This window comes from Emys orbicularis, chromosome 15 (assembly GCF_028017835.1).
Source record: "Emys orbicularis isolate rEmyOrb1 chromosome 15, rEmyOrb1.hap1, whole genome shotgun sequence".
In the NCBI taxonomy this organism is placed as follows: Eukaryota; Metazoa; Chordata; order Testudines; family Emydidae; genus Emys; species Emys orbicularis.
This window is the reverse complement of record NC_088697.1, coordinates 9,233,048-9,248,046: the sequence shown is the minus strand read 5'-3', so window position 1 is coordinate 9,248,046 and position 14,999 is coordinate 9,233,048. Positions and strand designations below refer to the sequence as shown.

At 51.5% G+C, this 14,999-nt stretch overlaps 2 non-coding genes across 2 annotated transcripts; both read right to left on the bottom strand.

Moving 5' to 3' along the window:
• Positions 1-585: 585 nt before the first annotated feature.
• TRNAF-GAA (transfer RNA phenylalanine (anticodon GAA)) lies at positions 586-658 on the bottom strand. Its single transcript has one exon. It is a non-coding gene; the product is annotated as a tRNA-Phe (tRNA).
• Positions 659-3,791: 3,133 nt separating this feature from the next.
• Positions 3,792-3,864, bottom strand: TRNAM-CAU (transfer RNA methionine (anticodon CAU)). Its single transcript has one exon. It is a non-coding gene; the product is annotated as a tRNA-Met (tRNA).
• Positions 3,865-14,999: the final 11,135 nt, after the last annotated feature.

Sequence of the window (14,999 nt, the reverse complement as noted above, 5' to 3'; positions counted from 1 at the left end):
GGGTTATTTTTTCCAATTTGCATTACTTGACATTTATCCACATTAAATTTCATTTGCCATTTTGTTGCCCAATCACTTAGTTTTGTGAGATCTCTTTGAAGTTCTTTACAGTCTGCATTGGTCTTAACTATCTTGAGCAGTTTAGTATCGTCTGCAAACTTTGCCACCTCACTGTTTACCCCGTTCTCCAGATCATTTATGAATAAGTTGAATAGGATTGGTCCTAGGACTGACCATTGGGGAACACCACTAGTTACCCCTCGCCATTCTGAACACATCGATGGGCAAACCTGGAGAAAGTGGTGGCAGCCCTTCGATAGGTCAGCTGGTAGAACAAAGGACTGGAGCTGGCACTCAGGAAGTCATCCTTACGTCGCCCTTCTGAATCCAGCTTGAAGGAGAGCTTCTTTTTGTTCCCCTTGAAAGAGCAAGAGAAGAAAGAAAGGTCAGGTGGGCCAACTCAGTGCAGAAGTCCATGCTGTCTTTTCTTGCTTGGAGCCCGAAATGAGGGACTCGTGGCAGGTAAAGGCACTGCTGCGCGTCCAGAAAACAGCCCACCACTGAACACAAAGGGACCAAAGAGTATGCCAAAGCCTGGGATTGAAACAGGGACCTCTAAATTTTCAGTCTAACGCTCACCCAACTGAGCTACTCCAGCATCTGAAGGGCATTTTTTTGGCCTGTTGCTTCTCTCTCCGGGATGTTTTTGTGAGCCATGGCACACAGAAAGGGCAACATTGCGAGCACCCACGAAGGCAAAATGAATTTTTGCCTGCCTTGCTCAGCTTGACTTGCTTCCTCACCCCATTCCTGCCTTAGATCCTGGGTTACCTGGTGGCTGAAGGTGGTCCATTGTCTGAAGTGGTGCCAGAGCCTGACACAGTGCCCCTGGGCAGCCTGTGCTCTGCACATGCCGGCCGTGCACATTTGCAAATTATTTAAAGCTCCTGTCAGTAAGTTCTGGGGACAGTGGCTCATCTTCAGAGGAAGCTCCCAAAAATTGGCCTGTCTCACCCAGTGGTACATTGACCTCTGTTCAGACTGAGCCGAAGGGGTGGCCTCACTGCTGTGGCCGCCCCTGCTGTGAGGGCGGCCACTGTTACGAATGAAGCCATCCTGCAAGCACCTTCCACCTAGCCACCCACTGAAAATCCTGTAGGATGTAAGGTGGGAGTAGAAGAACACTAAAGGAGGGGGCTTCCTCATCTCCTCCCCCTTCCACCACTATCGGCCATCCCATACCTGGTGCTGCACCCAGTGGGGTCTAAAAGAATACGGCCATATCCAAAGACTCAGTTAAGTTCTTTGTGGTTGTCCCGCCATTCCCCTCGGGCCTGACCTGAGCTCCAGCTCAGCCACCCACTGAAAATTGAAAAACAAAAAAGTAGTGCCATAAAAGGCTTCAAAGCCTACCAGGCCCAATCCCCCTTCTAATATGGCAGAAAAGCCGCAATTCTCCTGACTTTGTAGGGACATCCTATTGCCCCACAAGAAGTGGAAGGCCATCATGTTCGGTCTCAGCAGCAGTCGTGGAGCAGGGGGAAATACTTGGCTGAGGAAATTCCCCACAGCCAAAAGATAGGTCTTGAGCATCACAACTTTGTAGGCTAATGACAAGGTCCACTCATGCCACCTGCCCAGCCATTCCTTACAGGCCAGAAACTGCTTCTCCCACTTCGTTTTTCCCACCTCATCCCCAACCGAGTGCTAGAAGGCCCAGCTCATCAACCTGCCCATTCTTGCAGCCCTCCTCTTCTGCCCTGACTGATAGGGAGGAATATTAAGCCTCCTTCCCTTAGGCCCGCTCTTCAGCATTCCTGGGGAACACCAACACCACCCAAGTGACTTTGGACCAGTAGGTCAACCAATAGGGCTGCCTCCTAGGCCAGGCTGCAGCCCAGCTTCAGGATTCAGAGGAAATGGAGCTCGCATCCCTACCTACAGGACTCCAGGCATGGCCAGCCTTCTGGATCAAAAGTCCTCTCTTGCGCTCAAGTCACAACAGCTAGCATGCAAAAGACAGGCTACCAAGTCATTTGAGAGAGCAAGATGAAGCTTTGGAAATCCCAGGATGGTTAGCTGGCAACCAAAGGACCCCAAGGTCCCACTGAAACTTAAACTTTGATTGCAGGATTCAAAGCCCAGACTGCTGGCCCTTACACCATGGGACCAGCAAGGGAGCCCATGACCTCTGTTGACTTCTGACATGGGAACAATTTTTTCTGGCAGGGAGGACCCAGTGGGAACATGCTTCTCTGACTAGCAATGAATTTGCTCAAAAAGTCAGCACACAGCGCTTGCTGCACGCCCAGAAGCCTTTCTTCCTCTGGACTGCGAGGCCAGTGGACAGGTGAGGAAGTAGTACCTTCATTCCCAGGCAGTAAAGGGCCTTTCTTAGGAAAGGCCAAGTCCTGAAAAGGAAAAACCTGGAGTCAAGGAGAGTCCTACTGAAGTTCTTGGGGGATATCACAGAGAGACAGTCTGCCTGACCAGGGACTTGAGCCCTGGACCCTCAGATTAAAAAAGCTGATGCTCTACCAACTGAGCTAGCCAGGATCACATATAAAAAGGGCAAATTTCATGCAGAAGAAAAACTAGTCAAGAAAAAGAGGGCAGGAAACCATACAGAAAACCTCCTACTCTCACTCTCTTAGCAGTCCTAGCCCCAACCTGCTCCTCCATCTGGAGCCCTGAGGCCTTATTCTTTTTTTAGTTAAATATCAAATCCAGGACAAAACACAGTTATACAAAGCAAAATGAAATCACAAACAGAAATGTCATTGGAAATACAAAAATAAAAAAGGAAAATCCAATTCCCATCACTTTATCCTATCTGTGCCATTCCTGAATCGAGATCAACCGCTAAGGTCCTTGTGTGCTTACGAGAAACCTGGAGGAACCCATACCACAGCCTGAACATGAAACTGCACCGCTCCCAGGTGCCGCAGTAAAACTCTTTCCCTGCTGTGACGTTGCACTCCATGTGATTTTATGAAAATATGCTAATGAGAGTGAATATAATGTAACTGGAATATGCTTCATGAAAAAGGTCTCTTGTAAGGTATCATTACAAAGTTTATAATCTACTGTGTGTGTTCATCCTATTTGTATGAACCTATCATTCTTGTATCTGAAACTAGAAATATGAAATATAACTCTGAGGTCCTGTTGTAATTATGCAAGGTGTGGGCCATTAATAGTGGTTTGGAATCTTGATGGCTCCCATTAACCAGGACAATTGACTGTAGATGGCTCTGTTCTCCACCATCTGTGTCAGGCAAGGAAGAATAAAGGGTTGGGGTCTCACAGGACATGTGACCATGTCACTTGGTACAGAAATCCATCTTAAACCTGGGACTTTTCCCCAGGAGAGAGACAAAAGATTCTTGCCTTGTACCAAAGCTATATAAGGGGGTGGAACAGAAGAAAAGTAGCTGCAGTCATGAGAAATCCATCAGCTACCACCTGAGCTGGAACAAGGACTATACCTGGCAAAAAGATTGGGCCCAGACAAGAAATAAGTCTCATCTGCAAAAGAAGCGTATTGGAAGATCTCTGAGGGTGAGATTTTATCTGCATTGAGTTTCATACTATATTAGGCTTAGACTTGCATGTTTTTGTTTTATTTTGCTCTGTGGAGAATACAAACTCCATAGAGAAGGAAAAGTTAATGCCTTAGAAAAGTGTGTGTGTGTGTGTTAGATGTGTGGGAGGGTGTTGAGAAACCACTCTCCTATAGTTTCTTTTCTCTGATTTCCTTTAGAAAATCTGAAGCAGGGAGCAAAAACCATTGCCTTTTCTGAAGCTTGAACTCAGGACCTTCAGATTATGAGACTGACGCGCTGCCAACTGCACTAAGAAGGCTTGGAAAAAGATTTAAGCTCAGTGCAGGACCCTCCTACAACAGTGACTGGGGCAGGGAAGGAGCCAGGGGTGTGCTGGAAGAAGCAGGGAGATCTGGTGCCAAGAGACTTGTCCTGGCAGCTTTCTCAGCAGCAAATAAATCAATTTACCCTGCCAGTGAACAATCTACTGGAACTAATGGCAGAACAAAACAAGGTTGATGTTTCCAAGATAGGTACCCACTTACACATTTTACTCTTCTTTCCCTAGTATGGCACTTTCCACATGAATTGGGCAAAGCAAATCCAGAAAGCTGCATGGAGAATAGAAACCAGTGTTCCAGGTAAGGATTGAATTTATAACCCCAGCAGTATTCCCATTTGCACTAACCAGTTGCACCACTGCAGGTTCTTCTTAGACAAAATTGGGAAGCAGGCAGTTATTAGTCTCTGTGGGTCACACCTTTGCCTGGTAATTGAAAGGCTGATGCATCAAACCTAACTCAAGATGCGGCTTTTCAGCAATGAGACTCCAGTACATTTTAACAGGAAGAAAATCTCCTCTATTCTGGTCTAGCCCCATTTGACTCCTTCTGCCCGTCTTCTTCCTCCCCCACCCCCGCAGTCTCTTTCCTTCCCCATTGGGGCCATGCAGAGAGGAGCCCCAGTCAGTCTCTGTCACAGAGAGTCTGTATCCCATAAAAGGAGGGAGGGGTCACCCTAAAACATTGATAATGCGGGGGGGAGTGGTGTGCATGGTTAGGGGGAGAAAGGATGGAGAACTAACAGTGGGGCCCAAAAAGATTCCCCCTGATTGGGGAGATCCCCTGCTGCCCACCATCAGCCAGCTGTGGGAAGAACAACTTGGGATTGCTTGGGGAAGCCACCTTTAAAAATACAAGTGTAACATGCTAATTATATTTTAATAAGACCAAAGCCTCCTCAAACCCAGTGTCACAATCACTGGAATGACTTTGTCCTGATATTTTACTGGTCGCAGCCATAAAGCGAGTCAAATTACAGTTTCCGTTAGGAGTCAGGGCATACACAAGAACCCGGAGGCTTTTAATTCCTTAGGTTCTGCTGCCATTTCACTTCTAGCCTGTTCCAAGATTTATTGTTGTTCAAAGGAATGTTAGGCCCTTGGGAGTGTCCCGCCTGTTCCCACCTGCCGCCCCTGGGCAATTTAAAAGAGCTTGGGGACCCCCGCCACCACCACCAGCAGCACAAGGGGGCTAAGGCAGTTTCCTGCCCGCCCTCACTCCGGGTGGCACACCACTCCCAGAAGTGGTTGCCACCTCCCTGCGGCCCCTGGGGTGGGGGGGTCTCCACGCACTGCCCCTGCCCTGAGTGCCAACTCTGCCAACTGTGGCAATGGGAACTGCAGGGGTGGAGTCTGTGGGCAGCAGTGCACAGAGACGCCCCCGGCCTGCCCGCTTAGGGGCTGCTGCCAGAGGGGGGTATGAGTCGCTTTCAGGAGATGCCTGAGGTAAATGCTGCACCCCTCACCCTCTCCTGCACCTCCGACCCACTGCCCCAACCCAGACTCCACACCGGCACCCAAACACCCTCCAAGAGCCTGCCCCCGCATCTCCTCCTGCAACCCTAACCCCTGACTGAGCCCAGACCGTGCACCCAAACTCTCTCCCAGAGCCCACACCCAAACTCCCTCCCAGAGCCTTAGGCAGGTGTATGTGGGGAGTGGGGCAGGACTTGGTCCCATTCTGGGCACCACCAAAAATTATACAAACCTGCCACCCCTGTCCAGCCCAATCTTCTGCTGATGCACCTCAGCCCACACCCGTGCAGGGTTTGAAGCTTGCATCACTTAAATTCCAGGACACTGAGGGGTTTCAGCTCCCCTTTGCCCAGAGGGAACCTTCACCCCACTCCCAACCAGATTCTTGTCCATGGGATCACTGTAGGAGGGCTGGGTCCCACTGTGTCTTTTCTCTCTCTACGACAGGCCAGGCTGCAATAACTGGGGCATCTGAGCACCCAGGACCTTCTGTGGGGCTGCCATTCCCCTTCCCCTTCTATGGTCTCATCTGTCATTGACTCCAGCCTTTTTTCTATCCATCATCAGCACCATCTCAAGCAAGCTGCACTCACCTCAAAAAGACAGTGTCCCCTGTTGGGCGAAAATCACTGACCTCTCTCCTCTCTGAGCACTGACTGACCCTCTGTTTCCTTGCCTCTCAGTCAGTGCAGATGGAACCTGTCCCTCCAGTGCTGGAGGATTCGCCCTTCTCATCTACCATTGTCCTAAGCAGCAGAGCGGGTAGGAATCTTAAATGTACTGAGATGACTTAGGAGCAGAACCCCCCAGACCTTCCATGCAATTGCCACTTGTCCCTCACTGAGCTGAATTGACAATCGTGCAGGGAGACTGTTGGGCCACATCCCAGCTGGGCATGAGCAAAGCAGCAGGGTAAAAGGAAAACCTGGAGATGCAAAGGATTGAACCCAGGGCCCCATACATACAAAGCATGGGCGCTACCACTGAGCTATATCTCCAGCTGCATTGTGTTTGCTATGGGTTACATTCAGAGCCCTCCTATTTCCAGAGCATCCAGTGGCCTAAAAGCAGCATGGGGGACACATTCCCTGCTCTCAGGGGCAAACCTGAAGTCCTGGAGGTTGCTGGTTCTTAGGGGTCACTTTGCAGCAGGGCCAGATTCTATGTGTGGGGCAGAGAGAGTGTGTGCCCTGGACTCAGGGTACAGAGATACACTTAGCCCTCTCCCCTGCATTGGGTGGGTGGTGCTGCAATCCCCTGCTGCAAGGTCATAGTGGTGGGGGATGCTGTGAGTAGCTCCACAGCTCACCCTGGTGGCAGAAGTGGTGTGGGGAGCTCCAGGTGTTTCTAGGATCTGTTATTTCCACCTGCCTGTAAAGTCCAGCTTTCCCCAGCACATTCACTGCAGTGCAGTTGGGTCACTGTTTCCATGGCTGAACAGCAAAGAATTACTCCCAGTTTCCCTTCTATCTGCAGCATGATTAGCCTGTGTCAGTGATTAATTAGGTGGATCTAGTTGTAGATTCATTCCCCACCTTGAGAATTCAGACAGTCCCTTTCCTACTCAAATCCCCAGCATCTCAGTGAACCCGGTAGCAGGGGTTGGGTTTTCCCTGAGGCTCTGAGATTTTCAGGGTTCTTTTCCTCTCCACCTGGAGTGAACTCAGCTTTTTCCCCATCCCAGAAATTCCATGAAATAACAACAGGAGCATAAAGAAAGAGGGGAGGGAACATCTCATGGCCAGGGCTGGATGTGCCCAGGGCCCCCTCCTTGTCCATTGTTTCCATGGAATTTGGCACCCTGCTTTGCACAAGGGACAGAGAAAGATCTTGCTGTTCCTGGGTCTGTGCAAAGAAAATTGTGCTTCTGTATGAAAGAGAGGCGGGAAATGGCCCCATGATGGGACAATATTCTCAGGATTCAGACCTAAGGATTCAGGCTGAGAACTGATATAACTCCACTCATCTGGGATTTAACCAATTGTCTTCCATGGAGACACTGGGAACTTGTGACATTGATCCAGAATCTGGGGGTTCGGGCTGCTTTAACTCTTGGTGAAAACATGAATTTGATTCTAAGAAGGGAGAGAGGAGAAGCCTGAAGCTGACTTTAGTCTCAGGTTGGGGTCTCCTAGATGGGTGGAAACTTCCTTCCCTGCTAGCAGGGGACAGCAACTACTGGAGACATACCAGGGCTGGGATGAAAGGCGATTGTTGCATGGACTTTATGAGTCGAGTGCCCCACTAACTCTAAATCCTCCACTGTAGCAGGAACTTAAAAAGTCACACCTTGGTCAACGGTAGGACTGGGATTTGAAAAAGAGATTCTTTTTTCCTCCCCTTCATGAGAAAGAAAGTAAGGACTGGCCACTCAGGTGCAGAATACCACTCTTTCCTCTGGCTGAGGAGCTGGAAACCAGACACAGATGACTGGTGTCTCCTGAAACAGGGGGGGCACAATTTCAAGGTTCAGCCCCACCCCCTTATGATCAACAGCCCCTCCCAGGTGTGAACAATGCAGGGAGAGGAAGCAGCAAAGGCAGCCCCTCTCTACTTACCCCTCCAGCAGCTGCTGTGCAGGGATGGAGCCTGGTAGCACCACATGATGTAGCAGGGACAACTAACCCAGGTGGGGCACATGACCCCACACACCGCCTTCTGCAAGTGTTACCTCTGAAATTAGGAAAACCTGTGAGTTCAAGGCACAGCTGCACACCCAGAAGAAAGCCCAGCACGACATGCCCAGGGTGAAGGGGTGTGCTAAAGCCTAGCATCAAACCAGAAACTTTCAGATCTTTAATCTAATGCACTCCCAACTGAGCTACTTTGGCAACAACCAGGCCAAACCAGGAAGGCTTAATACACGAACCGCAGCACATGCTAGGAAGATTTAAATCTGGATGTTACAATGCAGAAGACAAGCAGTGGACTTGGTCCTGGAGGGGCAGGCTGGGGTTTCCTATATCCCATTCACTCAAGCCAGCACCTGCCCCCTCACAAGCTGTCACTGGTGCCCCCAGGTCTGCAGGACAAGAGCAGCGGTTCTCACTGGAACAAGTCCACCCACAGCTCGCAGGCTCCTCCCAAGCCTAAAATGGAAAACCATCTTGCCAGAAAGGAGCCCACTAGGACTCACAATTGCTACTTTTCCTTCCACACAGAACCCCGCTTCTTCTTCTGAGCTTCCAGTAGCCATCCCTGGGATGCCAAGAGGCAGGCACAGGATTCTACCTCCCAGCAGCCAACCGCACCTCCATGTGTTCATCCCTTGGAAGGGCAGGTGTGGGCTTCCTGGATCCCAATTGCTCACACCCAGCCCAACCCCCGCCTCCAAAGCCATCAATCATGTCCCCAGGTTGGCCACAAAGAAGAAGTGGCTCTCGCTGCCCCACGAGTGGCAGGGAGCCTCTCAAGCCCATTATTGCACACCCAGCTTGGCCAGAAAAGAGCGCTGGCACATGCACATGTAAGGGGACTGTTGCCCCCTTACTAACATTCAGTGGGGGTGTTTTGGTTGGCTAGCTCCCAGCACTAAAAGGGGAAGGGTCGATGGGAAATCAGGAGCCTGCAACTGACAGTCCCCAGGAACAATGGGGAGAGGCCAATGCTCCAGATCAGCCTGATTGACAGGGCGGGCAGGCTAATCAGAGAGTCAGGAGGCCAGGCGGGTCCTGTCCTCCGTGTGTGAGCTGGAATTGCCTGAGTCAGACAGAGTGGGGCCGAGCTAAGGAGAGAGCAGGGGCCCGAGCTAAGTTGCTGGGAGCAGAGCTGCAGCCCAAAAGCCAGAGCACAGCCCAGAGAGAGCAGACCTGCCCTGGGAGGAGAGCTGCAGCAACCAGAGCCAGAGGGGCCAGACAAGCAGCCCAGGAAGCAGGTCAGAGCTGGGAGCAGAGTCACAGAAGCAGCCTGCAGAGCAGACCTGGCCTGGGAGCAGAGCTGTAGTAGCCAGAGCCAGAGAGGCCAGAGAAGCAGCCCAGGGAGCTGAAGGCAGAGCAGCAGCAGCCGTGCTGGGGCTGGAGCAGTCTGGAGCTGGGTGCGGTGAGAAGCTGGGGAGAGTGAGGGGGACTCTGGGCAGTGGGCCCAGCACAGGGAGATGCCTCAACCAAGAGGCTCTGCAGGCCAGACTTGGGGGGGATCATAACCTGCCCCCTAGAGCCTGATAGCGTGTGGCCAACGCCAGAGCAAGTGTCCAACCTGCAGCGTCTCTGCACCGCAGGGCCTGAGAAGGAGCCTGGGACCTACAAGGAACAGACTGTGAACTGCTCTGACATTCCAGAGACACTGTTTGTGATGTTCCCTGCCACAGAGTGGGGTGATGTGTTTTCCTTTAACCCTTCCCATTTTTCCTTATTCTTTTTTTAAATTAATTGTTAATTAAACAACTTGTATTTGCTTTAAATTGTATGAAATGATCAGTGGGTCAGGGAGGTGCCCAGTGCAGAGAGAGCACCCCGGAGTGGGGACACCCTAGCCCCTGTCCTGGGTGACCACAGCAGGGTTGGGGGTCGAGCCCCCCAGGAATCCTGGGCCCAGCCTTGTTGGGGTTACAAGGACTCTGCCAGACAGGAGAGAGCAAGGGGAGTCCCTGAGGGCAGGGAGGCCTCTGGGTAAAGGGAGTGGGAGTGAGGACTCAGATCCTTTTGCTAGCCCACTTCACCGGGGCAGTGCAGAAGCCAGGAAAGTTCCCCACAATAGCAGGACCATTCCCCCGCTTACACACACTAGGACTCAGCTTTGCTTGTCTTCCTTCCACCCAGAACCCCTCTTCTTCTCCTGGGCTGCAAATAGCCATCCCTAGGATGCCAAGAGGCAGGCACAGGATTCTACCTCCCAGAAGCCAAACACACCTCCCCAGGCTTTGGCAGAACGAATGGTCATGCTCTACTATCCCCATTTTGTTGCACAGATTCTTCCCTGACTTCCTCAGCTTGACTTTCCTCTATTGCCCCATTCCTGTCTTACTTCCTCCTTTTGCAAGTCATGCAAAGGAAGCCAGCAGGAAGTGACGGCCTCTATAGGCCAACTTCCAAGGGCAGAGGAGGCCAAGCCACAAACCTCCAAGGCCTGGTCTACACTATGACTTTAATTCGGATTTAGCTGCCTTAATTCGAATTAACGCTTGACCCGTCCACACAACGAAGCCATTTAATTCGAATTAAAGGGCCCTTTAATTCGATTTCTGTACTCCACCCCGACGAGCGGAGTAGCGCCAAAATCGAATTTGTCAATTCGAATTAGCGTTAGTGTGGCCGCAATTCGATGTTATTGGCCTCCAGGAGCTATCCCACAGTGCACCATTGTGACCGCTCTGGCCAGCAATCTGAACTCGCATGCACTGGCCAGGTGGACAGGAAAAGCCCCGGGAACATTTGAATTTCATTTCCTGTTTGCACAGCGTGGAGAGCACAGGTGACCACAGAGAGCTCATCAGCACAGGTAACCATGCAGGCTGATAATCGAAAAAGAGCACCAGCATGGACCGTACAGGAGGTACTGGATTTGATCTCTATATGGGGAGAGGATTCAGTGCTAGCTGAACTGCGTTCGAAAAGACGAAATGCCAAAACTTATGAAAAAATTTCCAAGGGCATGATGGAGAGAGGCCACAATAGGGACACAGATCAGTGCCGCGTGAAAGTCAAGGAGCTCAGACAAGCCTATCAAAAAGCAAAGGAGGCAAACGGTCGCTCCGGGTCAGAGCCGCGGACATGCCGCTTCTACGCTGAGCTAAATGCATTTCTAGGGGGGGCCGCCACCACTACCCCACCTCTGACTGTGGATTCCGAGCTGGGGATAATCTCATCAGGTACACCTGATGATTCCGTGGAAGGGGAAGAGGAGGAGGAGGAGGAGGACGAGCTGGCAGAGAGCACCCAGCTCTCCGTTCTCCCCAACAGCCAGGAACTGTTTCTCACCCTGACTGAAGTACCCTCCCAAGCCTCCCAAGCCAGCACCCAAGACCATGACCCCATGGAAGGGACCTCAGGTGAGTTTACCTTTTAAAATAGAAAACATGGTTTAAAAGCAAGCATTTTTAATGATTAATTTGCCCTGAGCACTTGGGATGCATTCGCAGCCAGTACAGCTACTGGAAAATTCTGTTAACATGTCTGGGGATGGAGCGGAAATCCTCCAGGGACATCTCCATGAAGCTCTCCTGGAGGTACTCCAAAAGCCTTGCCACAAGGTTTCTGGGCAGTGCAGCCTTATTCCGTCCTCCATGGTAGGACACTTGACCACGCCATGCTAGTAGCAAGTAATCTGGTATCATTGCCTGACAGAGCCTGGCAGCGTATGGTCCCGGTGTTTGCTGGCATTCAAGCAACATCCGTTCTTTATCTTGCTGTGTAATCCTCAGGAGAGTGATATCGCTTAGGGTAACCTGGTTGAAATAAGGGAATTTAATTAAGGGGACTGAGGTGGCCGTTCCTACTGGGCTGTTTGCCTGTGGCTGAAAAGAAATCCTTCCCTGCATTTAGCCAAGTGCAAAGGGGGGGGGGGATTGGCCCAGAGCTTTTCGCGTTTTGCTAGCAGGGATCTTCCCTGATACCAGCCACGCGGTGGGGGGAGGGAGAAAGCACTCATCCCAGAGAATTCATGGCGGGTGGGGGGGGGGTGTTAGTTTGGTTCCTGCAGGGATCTTCCCTGATACCAGCCACGCGGTGGGGGGAGGGAGAAAGCACTCATCCCAGAGAATTCATGGCGGGTGGGGGGGGGGTGTTAGTTTGGTTCCTGCAGGGATCTTCCCTGATACCAGCCACGCGGTGGGGGGAGGGAGAAAGCACTCATCCCAGAGAATTCATGGCGGGTGGGGGGGGGGTGTTAGTTTGGTTCCTGCAGGGATCTTCCCTGATACCAGCCACGCGGTGGGGGGAGGGAGAAAGCACTCATCCCAGAGAATTCATGGCGGGTGGGGGGGGGGGTGTTAGTTTGGTTCCTGCAGGGATCTTCCCTGATACCAGCCACGCGGTGGGGGGAGGGAGAAAGCACTCATCCCAGAGAATTGGATGGGGGGGGGGTGTTAACCTTCAGCAGCAGAAAACAAGCTAACAGGAAAACTGCAGCACAACGGGCTTTGCTTGGTATGTGGGAAAGCAGGGCGCAGAAGCCTAAAGACAGTGGCTTACCATGGCAGCATGCAAGGTGAATTCTGTTGCCCCGACCTGCGTCTGTGATCTCTAGCAGCAAAGCCACAGGCACTCAATATTAAGAGGCAAAATGCGACCTTGCACAGAAATCACATGTGCTATGTAATGTGAATAGTATACACCGTGAAAGAGTATAAGCATTGTTCTGAAAAATGTATCTTTTAAAAAAATTCTCTCCTTTTTTCACTCCCTCCAGCAGGTGCAAATGTTTCAAGCCTCCCTCCTCCTTCCCGAAGGCTATCCCAGATAAGGCGTCGTAAAAAAAAGACGAGAGAAGAGATGTTTTCCGAAATCATGCAATCCACCAGGAATGAAAGAGCTCATCTGAATGAGTGGAAGGAGACGGTTTGCAAGTATAGGAAAGAAGCCAGTGACCGTGAGGACAGGAGGGACCAACGTGAGGACATGAGGGACCAACGTGAGGACAGAAGGGACCAACGTGAGGAGAGGAGAGACGCTCGAGATGAGAGGTGGCGGCAGGAAGATCAGAGGAGTCGGGAAGCAACGCTGGGGCTGCTGCGTGAGCAAACAGACATGCTCCGGCGTCTGGTGGAGCTTCAGGAACGGCTGCTGGAGAACAGAGTGCCGCTACAGCCCCTGTATAACCCCCCTACCTCCTCACCATGTCCCATAGCCTCCACACCCAGACGTGTAAGAACACGGGGGGGGAGGCTCCGTACACCCTCCCATTCCACCCCAGTGGACAGCCCAAGCAAAAGGCTGCCATTTTTTTAACCTTTTTTTACTGGGCTTTTCCTTCCCGCAGATCCTCCTCCCAAACCCCACTCAGGTTCTGTGCCGCTACAGCCCCTGTATAACCCCCCTACCTCCTCACCATGTTCCATAGCCTCCACACCCAGATGTGTAAGAACACGGGGGGGAGGCTCCGTACACCCTCCCATTCCACCCCAGTGGACAGCCCAAGCAAAAGGCTGCCATTTTCTTAACCTTTTTTTACTGGGCTTTTCCTTCCCGCTGATCCTCCTCCCAAACCCCACTCAGGTTCTCTCCCTCTTTTTATAATCAATTAATAAAGAATAAATGATTTTTAAACAATGGTGACTTTATTTCCTTTGAAAGCAAGCTGGGGGAAGGGGGAGGGTGGGTTCCTTACAGAGAATGAGTCAATAAAGGGAGCGGGTTTTCAGGAAGGATAAACAAACATAAATTTCACACTGTAGCCTGGCCAGTCATGAAACTGGTTTTCAAAGCTTCCCTAATGCGCAGCGCTTCATCGTGTGCTCTTCTAATCGCCCTGGTGTCTGGCTGCGAGTAATCAGCAGCCAGGCAATTTGCCTCAGCCTCCCACCCTGCCATAAAGGTCTCCCCCTTGCTCTCACAGAGATTGTGAAGCACACAGCAAGCAGTAATAACAATGGGGATATTGGTTTGGCTGAGGTCTGAGCGAGTCAATAAGGATCGCCAGCGACCTTTTAAACGGCCAAATGCACATTCTACCACCATTCTGCACTTGCTCAGCCTGTAGTTGAACAACTCCTGACTCCTGTCCAGGCTGCCTGTGTATGGCTTCATGAGCCATGGCATTAAGGGGTAGGCTGGGTCCCCAAGAATAACAATTGGCATTTCAACATCCCCCACGGTTATTTTCTGGTCCGGAAAGTAAGTCCCTTGCTGCAGCCGTTTAAACAGATTGGTGTTCCTGAAGACGCGAGCGTCATGAACCCTTCCCGGCCAGCCCACATGGATGTTGGTGAAACGTCCCTTGTGATCCACAAGTGCTTGCAGCACCATTGAGAAGTACCCCTTGCGGTTTATGTACTGGGTACCCTGGTGCTCCGGTGCCAAGATAGGAATATGGGTTCCATCTATTGCCCCACCACAGTTAGGGAATCCCATTGCAGCAAAGCCATCCACTATGACCTGCACATTTCCCAGAGTCACTACCTTTCGTAGCAGCACCTCCGTGATTGCTTTGGCTACTTGCATCACAGCAGCCCCCACAGTAGATTTGCCCACTCCAAATTGATTCCCGACTGACCGGTAGCTGTCTGGCGTTGCAAGCTTCCACAGGGCTATCGCCACTCGCTTCTCAACTGTGAGGGCTGCTCTCATCTTGGTATTCTGGCGCTTCAGGGCAGGGGAAAGCAAGTCACAAAGTTCCATGAAAGTGCCCTTACGCATGCGAAAGTTTCTCAGCCACTGGGAATCGTCCCACACCTGCAACACTATGCGGTCCCACCAGTCTGTGCTTGTTTCCCGGGCCCAGAATCGGCGTTCCAAGCCTATAACCTGGCCCATTAACATCATAATCTCCAAAGCACCGGGGCCCGCGGTCTCAGAGAATTCTGTGTCCGTGTCCACGTCCTCATCACGCTGGTCGCTGCGCTGCAATCGCCGCCTCCTCCTCCTCGCCTCTTTTTTCTGGTCCTGTGTAAGCATAAACTCCACGAGAAAGCGCGAGGTGTTTATAATGTTCAAGACTGCGTTCTGGAGCACAACGGGATCCATGCTTGATGCAGAATGGAGTCT